Raw genomic sequence first — 9,797 nt, 5'->3', positions numbered from 1 at the left:
AGCGGCAGCGGCGAGCCCAGGGGCGCGAACAGAAGGTGGTCTTTGTACAAGGGCAGAGGACGTGACTGTGATGGCCGGTGTCGACACTGCAGGGGTCGACACTGGGGTAGGGACAGTAGCAGCAGTGGTAGCAGTAATAGTAGTAATAGAGGTTGTAACAGTAGTATCAATGACGATGATGGCAGCAGGGACCACCGTCTCAGAGACGGACGAAACTGTAACACTAGTAGAAGCAGAAACCGTACTACTATCCATCCTAACAATCACAAGACAAGTTCTATAATCAAAAGGCAAGCAATTGACACAATCGATTTTTCCGCCAAATTTCGAAATTTCGAAACCTCTAATTCGAAAAAATCAAGCACAAAAACGCAATTAAATAATAAAGATTAGGGGAAAGAACTTACATGTGATGATTACCCAACAAAGGAAGCAACTAAAACTAATCAAAAACGCGAATTGAACGAATTAAAACCCGATTTCCGCGAAACCCTAACCCCTCAATTAACTTCAAATAAGTCGAAATTTTAAGGGGAAAATAAGGGGATTGATTTAATTGATGTTAAGTTTTGGATTATGGGTAATTAATTTGGTAAATAGGGGAAGAAAAATGAAGGTTTTAGGGGATACAATGGGGTTTTATCGCAAGGAGGAAGAAGAATAACAAAACGCAAATGAAATAGAATAAGGAGGAAGACACTCCCTCGTGTTCATATCAATGCATGTTACTCGATCGAGTGTTTTGATACCACTCGATCGAGAGCTTTCCTCGACAGTCTGCTCGATCGAGAGCTTTGATAAAGCTCGATCGAATTCCTTTCCCCTGCACTGCAATTTACTCAATCGAACGCTGTGAAGTTGTTCGATCGAGGAATTTTCCTTAGCATTGTGCTCGATCGAGTACAGGACAACTCGATCGAGAACCCCTGAAAATTGACCATTCGATCGAGTATAATGAACCAATCGATCAAAAGCTTTACCTAGGCAATATGCTCGATCGAGTACAAAAAGTATTCGATCGAGGCCCCTTTCTTTGGCACGCATCCCAATGGTCAAATAGCTTCCCCAAACCTGCATAAAAACATAGAAAATACTTCCCGAAAATACCAAATTCACAAAACGCAGTCTATATTCGGTTTTGCGCTACTAAAAATAACTAAACTAATCTAATGTCTAAATGCAATTTAAAATGTCTAACAAAACTTGAAATTATAAATTGTTTTTACAACGGGACAGCTCCTCGTTTATCTTCCGAAACACTTCAACAACCTAAAAGAGGGCTTCTGACTGGAGGAGGTCCCTTCAGCATCACGGACCGTCCTTCTTGATCTCCATGAACTTTAACTGGTTGAAGAAGAGTAATTTGCGTCTACATACGCCTTCACCTTCTTCTTTTCTTTGTTCCGGCCTTTGTCTTTGGCATCTTCTTTGGCATCATTCCCATCAGTGAGCTTGAACTTCATTGTACCTGTATCAATGGGATCTCCAATGTCTAGTCTGCATGTACCTGTAACAACAGAAATGACAGAATGGTCCTCCGTATTGCTCTCAATCTGAGGGGAAGGTGTTAATATAGCAGCGCATGATTCAATTTTATCCATTGGAGGATCCGTGTCTGGGTCAGTAGAGGGTAGTGCATTGCAGGGCTGGACCTGCATAGGAGCCCTGCGAACGCTAGACTGATAAAAATTTAACTCTTCCATCGCCTACCTAAAAGGTTAGAGTCTTCCCTCCGACATCTATTACTGCGTGAGCGATAAATAGAAATGGTCGTCCTAAAATAATAGGAGGGTAAGGGTCTTCGGGGATATCCAAGACTACAAAATCAACGGGAATAAAGAACTTCCCGATCCTGATAAGTATGTCCTCTAAGACACCTAAAGGCCATGATAAAGTACGGTCGGCCATTTGCACAGTCATATTAGTACCATGAAAGTACGGTAAGACACTCACACTAGCTCCCAAATCACATAATGTATTGTCAATTAAATGGGTCCCTATATGACATGGAATAGAGAAGCTACCCGGGTCAGATCATTTAGGTGGAGTCTTATTTTGAATTAGGGTCGCGCCCGCTTCGGTTAAAGCCACTGTCTCATAATCATTAATGTGCCTTTTACGAGTTAAAATTTCTTTCATAAATTTCATATAAGAGGGTACCTGGGTTAGGAACTCGGGGAAGGGAACATTGACATGAAGGCTCTTCAAAATTTCAGCAAATTTACCGAACTGTTGCTCAACCTTCTTGTTCTGCAATCGCCTCGGGAAAGGGACCGTGATGGGAATAGCTAGTCCTTCATTTCTTTTTGCCAAAGAATTATCACGCTCCTTGTCAGATTCACTCGATCGAACATCATTTCCATTCGATCGAGTGCTTTTATCAGCAGTTTTACTCGATCAAGCACCTACCTGTACTCGATGGAGAGCTTCCTTTTCAACAGTTCTCGATCGAGCAACATCACCATTCGATCAAGTAGCTTCCACAACATTTTCCCTCGATCGACCACCAGAAATCAGTCGATCGAGTACTTTCCTCGGATTCAGCATATTTTTGTCAAAGGACGACTGTTCAAGAGCAGCAACTTCAATTTTTGGGTCTGATTTATCACTATCAGTCGGCATTTTGGGTCCCTCATAAGAAAGACCGCTCCTCAAATTTATCAGATTTACCATCTCATGATGTTTCTTATCAGTTTGGGACGGTAAATGACCCAGTTGCCTCGAAGCTTGACTGGTAGCGAGTAATATAAACTAAACAATAACAATAATTAAAACAGTAATTAAGGATGAATATTAAAGGTGCAAAGACGACTTAAATTGAATTAAAGGACTAATAGAGATTACAAAGTTTAGAATTCGGCAAATGATCAAAGCAATGAACGAACGAAGGAGAAGAAAGAAAAGTTTGCTAATTAGCTACTTAAAGTAATTAAGAGTGTAAATAGAGTAATTAAGAGCTATCCTTTAACCTAATTACGTCTTCCCTTATATAGGGAAGGTATTTATTAGCATAAGTAAGATATTAATTAAGTCTAACACGGAATAAAATCCCGTGTAAAATAACAATCCTCTCGATCGAGGAACTTCGAACCTCAATCGAGCAAATCTCCGGCCAAATCCTTCGATCGAACAGAAAGCACGTTCGATCGAGGACCTTCAAATCAGCATACTTCGATCGAGTTCAGTAGGGACTCGATCGACCATCTTGGACCACCATACTCACTCGATCGAATAGAAGGACTAACAAAAGTCTTCGATCGAGTGCTCAGCTACTGAAACAGCTCGAGTTCTTCATTGGTTAGCTTCCGAGACTCTTTCACGCTTCCCGAGGCATATTACTTCTGCTCAAAACCTTCCATCTCCATAAGTGCATGCTAAGGGGACTGAAAAATGTATGATTCTGCTACTTTCGGGTCTGTTCCTGCAATTAAGGCAAACCAAACCAAACCAAAGTTGTTTATTCGGGGCATTTTACAATACAAAACTACGAGAATGATATGGAAATGTGTGAATAAGAGGCCAAAAAGGACTATATAAAATGCACGTATCAACGGTGCTTTAGATATAGGTCCCGTCCCCGGTTTGAGCTCAACATTAAAATCGATATCTCTCTTAGGTGGTAACCCCGGTATCGCATCTGGAAACACATCACCAAACTCCCCAACCATAGGTATGTCAGATGCCGACAGCTCCTCCACACGTGTATCCCTCACTTGACAAAGGATCAAAGGACACTTCTTCCTCAAACATGACTTTAGAGTCATCACCATGATAAACTTAAGCTTAGGTCTCACCACGAACCCCCTATATGATACCTTGACTCCCTTAGGCCCCTTTAAAGACACCCTCTTTTGCCTGCAATCTATCTTAGCATCATACTTTCCCAATCAGTCCATCCCGACGATGATCTCAAACCCATCCATAGGAAACTCTAAAAAGTTGACCGGTAAGTCTACCTCCCCCACCAACATGGACACATCTCTATACAACTTAGAACATGACACTAATTCCCCTGAAGGTATAAACACACTATCTTTTACCAGCTCATATTCTCTCAAACCCATAGCTAAGTCATGACTCCTAGACAAAAAAGAGTGGGTAGCCCCCAAATCAAACAGGACAAAAGATGTCGTATTATGAACAAGAAAGGTATCGGTAATAACGTGAGCATCATTCTTTGCCTCCTACTTGCCCAGCATAAAGAGCTTCCCACTGCTTTTCTGACCTCCACCCTGGACCATGGTAGTCGAAGTAGTTGGCTTGGCTGCCGAGTTCTGTGTCACACTGTTATTCGAACGCTGATAGGACCCTCTATTGTTTCGGTTGTAGCCACCATTGTTGTTGTTCTCCCCTCCGCGATTACCCCACGACCCAGACGGCCTGTTGCTAGCAAAACTTTGGCTTGGAGCCTTAGAAAAGTTCCCCTGATAAGTCCCCGGAAAGCCTCCTCCTCCTATTGTATTGGTGCACTCGTGCCTCGTATGACCCACTCCGTCATAGTTGAAGCAGGTAAGGTGGGAGTTATCACTAGTACTCTGACCGCCTCCTCTTCCCCAAGCTCGAGATTCCCCTGCATACCCAGATCCTCTAGAAAATGTCTTAGCCTGATTGTGATTTCCCTTCTTGTGACCCGACTGGTTGCCCCTCTCACTCTCCACCTTCCTTTTCTCAGTATTTCTTTCCTTAGCCTCCTTGGCTAGTTCCACCAACCTCTCAGCTGCCCAGCTCGTGCGTATACCTCTTTCAGATCTGTAAGTACCTCAGCTGGTAGTCTATCCATGATATTCGGTGCGAACCCCATTTCAAAGCAAAGAGCTAAACCCCGTTTACCCATCTGCATATCCTCTTCATATCGTGACAACTCTATAAACCGGGGATAGTATTCTGTGACGGTCATATCATCAGACAAGGTGAACGAACCGAACTCAGCTCTCAGCTTGTGATGGATGTGCTCCGGCACAAAATGTTTCCTCATAGCGCTCTTGATGCCTGCCTATGGAGAAGCATCATATCCCTGGTCCTTATAGTATGCCCTAGAATCCTCCCTCACATTCTGTCACCATAGTCTAGCCTCATCGCTTAGGTAGAACGAAACCTGTTCTACTATCATCTCTGTCGGACACTTCACAACCACTACTAGACTCTATCTCGTGGTTCCAATTATCAAGAAGCTTTGGCTCACCAGTGCCCTCATAAGTAGAAGGTGGAAGCGAGAAATAGTGGTGATAGGTGGGATACGACCACCGGTTTCTCACCTCCCTTACCCACGTTCTTGAGTGCCTATATGAGTTCAATCATCCGGGCAATCTCATTCACAGTCATCTCAGTAGCTTAAACGTAAGTGTAACACCCCAACTACCCGGCAAAGGCAATTGGGGCGTTGCCATCTCGGTTTCCCGAGGTAATAAAATCAGAGATATAATCCAAGAACGATTTTATAAATAAAATGAAATGGTTCACAACAAACGAATAAGTAAAAAAAGATTACAAGTCATGACTTCTAAACTAATCTAATCAACAACTCCGACTCGGAGATCAACAAGCCTCGTCCCTTCTCCCGCATGCTACCAAAGCTAACCTGTAAACAACTGCTCCCCATATGATCGGAAATATCATATATGGATCGACACGGGCCACCCCGGATATAGGTGACAATTACACAGATATAACAAACGTCAGTTTCAATGATAAATGCAAGACATGACATAATAAGGAAATATGCAACATGTTGATTATATGAATGAGACACGGACAAATCAACATCACACCGGTACCGGGACACGCCCAGGCATACCACCACCTCTACCTCGGTACCGGGACACACCCAGACATACTGAACAGCACACTAGGTACCGAGACACGCCCAGACGTACCGGGTCCGGAAGCCAACCGGATCCCCTGCCAGACGTCGTGTCTCAACCACACGCCTCCCTCCGTACTCAAGCCATTAATGTGCACATTTCTCTTGGAGTGGGAATCTCTAAGAGGCGACTTAAGCGTAAGACGATCTTCCAACCGTCTTACGTCTCCAAAACGCGAACCAACAACATCCACAAATCCTCCAATACAATTCATTCACAACTATAAATGGAAAATAGAAGAACCACATCAAGCATATGACCAATTCATGAATTCTATCGCCCATGTTACAAGTAACAACCCTTTCAATACACACATGACATACTAACCAATTTATGAATGCATATGACAAGGGAAGAAATACAAACATACTTATACAACATTGAAACCGAGTAGGATAACCTAAAATTAAGCATAATCCTCAAGCTAATCGAAATTGTCAAGTATCCATCTCATAAAACCGTCTCATCCTACACAAATCATGTAATAACTATCACAATATACTCTATACTAGATTATAACATAAAATCCCTAATTATAAGTTACTAATTACTCATTTTACCTAACTAAATACTAATTAACCTCTCATAATAAACCCTAACTCGAATTTACTCAAAAGACAAAGGGGAAAGGTGAGATTTCTACTTACAAAGGTAGATCGAGGCATAGGAGGCATGTTCCACCATTAATCCAAGCTTGAAGTTTAAGGGAAAGGCATTGGAAGCATTTTAGGGAGAGGGGAGGGAGTTAGGAGAGATAATGAGGAAGGTGGGAAAATGATTTTAGGGTTAGGGAAGAAAGGGATTAAATCCCGTGTTCTGGAAATAGCGACACTCAACCGAGTGCCGAGTCCACTCGGTCGAGTGAACTCACTCGGCCAAGTAGCACTCCACTCGATCGAGTGGATGCACTCGGTCGAGTTTACCTTTCACTCAACTGAGTAAACCCACTCGATCCGTTGCAACGCCACACGGTCTAGGCTCAGATCAAGTGTAAGGCCGTCTTTTTCTTCCTCTCACGCGGTCCAAGGTCTAAGTACGGGTTCCATAAATGCCGGGTATTACAATCTTCCGGCGTCACTTCCACTCCCATGGTAGGCATGGCTCGGATAGTTCCCGGCATCACCCGTGTATGGGTCATGCAAATGTCCTATGCCGAAAGGAAAGTTGATCTCCCAATCCGATGGTTGGATACCGGAGGCCTTGAAAACTCCGGAAGTGTCCCCGGGTCCAGACAAAAATCTAGGGCGATGAGCGGGTCGCACTCCTTGATTTTAGGCCGCCTCATGCATGTCTCTCAACACGATATCGGTGTTCACCCGGTGAATGAGGTATGACATAGGATAGTTGGAGTCGAAGGTTGGTGGGGCTTGGCCAAAGTTCCCGGTATAAGGTGGGGGCATCATAGTTGTAGGCATGGAGTGGGAAAAAGAAGTGGGAGCTTCCTCGACAGGGGCACGAGGAGAAGGAGGTAACGGGGGTGCCTCCCGTTTCTCGGTGGCATCATCAGGGTCAAAGGTGAGGTTGGTAGGGATGGTATACGTTTGGGCCTCGAGACGGGTGATCCCGCTCTCTCCAAAGGGGAAGTTGGGGGTAGGTCCTCACCGTCAGGAAGTTTCATATACCACTCATCATCAACCCTTCAAGATTAGGTGCCCTCCTCCTCTCTATCCAATACCCAAAACTTGGCTTTCAACCAATCAAGATCAAAATACACCACTTCTCTAGACATGGGTGCATCCACCGCTCCCGGTTCATAAGCTAACACGTTCTTGGCCAAACGAGTCACCAAGGCTCCACAATCTAAGGAGCATTGGTCCACCTCGGCCATCCTTATAAGGGCAAGATATACCAAAGACATGGCATTGAAGTGGAGACGGTTCTCATGGCGGGTTTAAGGTAGGAGCTCAAGATTAAGACTTCTGTATAGTTAAGCTTACTTAAGTCTTTCCTCCCATAGAGGAGGTTGGTCAAGGAGCGCAAGAAGATCTTTAGGACGGGGTGCTCAATGTCACTCGTCTTCATATTACTTACACTAACATTCTACTTACTTGTGTAAAAGTGATAGTACTTGGAAGCCTTCATATTCTTCTCAATCTTGTCATGGTGACCCACCACTCGTTTACCCACCCCTAGGTAGTCGGCAAAATCATCGCTACTAAGGTCAAAAGGGGTATTTTTGAGTATAAAGCTCACCTTGTGGGTCTCCTTATCATAAGTGAAGGAGCTCAAGAATTCAAGAGTGAGGTTGTGGTAGCTTATTTCCTCTAAGTTGTATAAACCCTCCAACCCAAGGACCGTGAAAATATTGTGTACCTCCCTCTCCATCCCTAGAGCCTCCAAGGTGCTTACCAACATACACTTGGTCGGAGCCAACCTCCTAGAAGCTAGGACCTCAAATTTGTCACGGTGCTCTTCACTCCCAAAAGTTATGGATGGATAGTCGGGAAGGATGATAGCGGGTGGTGCTTCTTGTTCGGGTTGGCGAGCATTCCTTCCACGAGCGGTTCTCGCGTTCCTTGCCATGCTATATGAGTAGATCACACAATGTATGGAACGGGAAAGGTAAGAATTTGAAGCAAATATTGAATATGGATAAAAATTTTCCAACTCCTCAATTTTATGGGCACCAAATACAAGGGATTTCTATTATAGTTTTCTCGCAATTTAGTTGAACTCTCCAAAAGTTTTCTTATGTTACAAAAATTATTTTCCGGAGTTTAAAGATTTTGTGACATAACACGAATTTAAGCATGATTTTAAATTATATGTATTATCCCAATTCATCATCCGACTCGTCAAATTTCGACTAATCCATGACACACTACACTTCAAAGCTTTACTTAAGTGATTATATGACATTACCATTAACAATAATCTCGTCAAAGTTGGTGGGAAAAAAAAAATTTCTTGTCAAAATAAAAAGGAATTTTGGGCGAGTGAGGTGCTTCTCTTTCACAAGAAAATTCTTAAGTTGAAAAAGTGAGTAGTAATACAATTAGTGAGTATAAATTAAAATTTTAATATGGCTAGCGTCGAATTTTCAAGACCTTGAGGTAAAATTTCTTTTAATTCCTCTAATAAGGTGGTAGTAACCACAAAATCCTCAATACTACAACATAAAAAAATTATTATTAAAGCATAAAAATGCATCATGCATAGGTATTTTAGAAGAATTTAGAAGAGTTTTCACCCAAATTTTATGACAAAATTGATTTGATTTTGGTTTACATAATACATTATCAACCTAGGCAGTAGTCTTACAAGGTGATTAAATTAAGTCTAGTTCATGAAAAATCAAAATTTAGGCGTGACTTGTTTAGAATTCGAAAATTTAAGACGGAGTTTTAAGACGAAATTTACAAATATTATGCTAGATCTATCCATGACAACAAAAGTTAAGCCTTTGTTGTCCAACTGTACACAACAACAATCACCAAAATCCAATCATTGACCCAAGAACACCAAATTTTTGAGTTCTACAATGGTGACCAAAATTTTTCTACAAAAATTCGATTTTTATCAACAACAATGGTTAGGGGTGTTCAGAATAAACCGAACCGTAATAACCAAACCGCAAAACCGAAAAACCGTCCATTTTTAAGGTTCGATTAACCGAACCGTTTCAACAAAGCGGTTCGTTGAACCGAATCGTTAACTTTATTATAGAAAAGGTTCGGTTAAGGTTCGCAAGTTTAGATAACGGGTTAACCGCGAACCGAACTGTTTCACAAAAAAGTAAGCAAAAAATTAAAATATTATATAAAAAACTGTTCTTTCGTTTAATTTTCTTAGTGTATCCAAATTTAAAATTTCTTAAATTGATTAATGCTAAAGTTTAGCTTATTAACTTTATTGTTGGGTATAATATATAATGAAAATTTAATTAAACTATTAGAAAAAATTAACGAAAACTGAAAAAAAAAGTAATATAGAACG

The sequence above is a fragment of the Silene latifolia genome, chromosome Y (assembly GCF_048544455.1).
Source record: "Silene latifolia isolate original U9 population chromosome Y, ASM4854445v1, whole genome shotgun sequence".
NCBI classification, from domain to species: domain Eukaryota; kingdom Viridiplantae; phylum Streptophyta; class Magnoliopsida; order Caryophyllales; family Caryophyllaceae; genus Silene; species Silene latifolia.
This window is presented reverse-complemented; position numbering follows the sequence as displayed.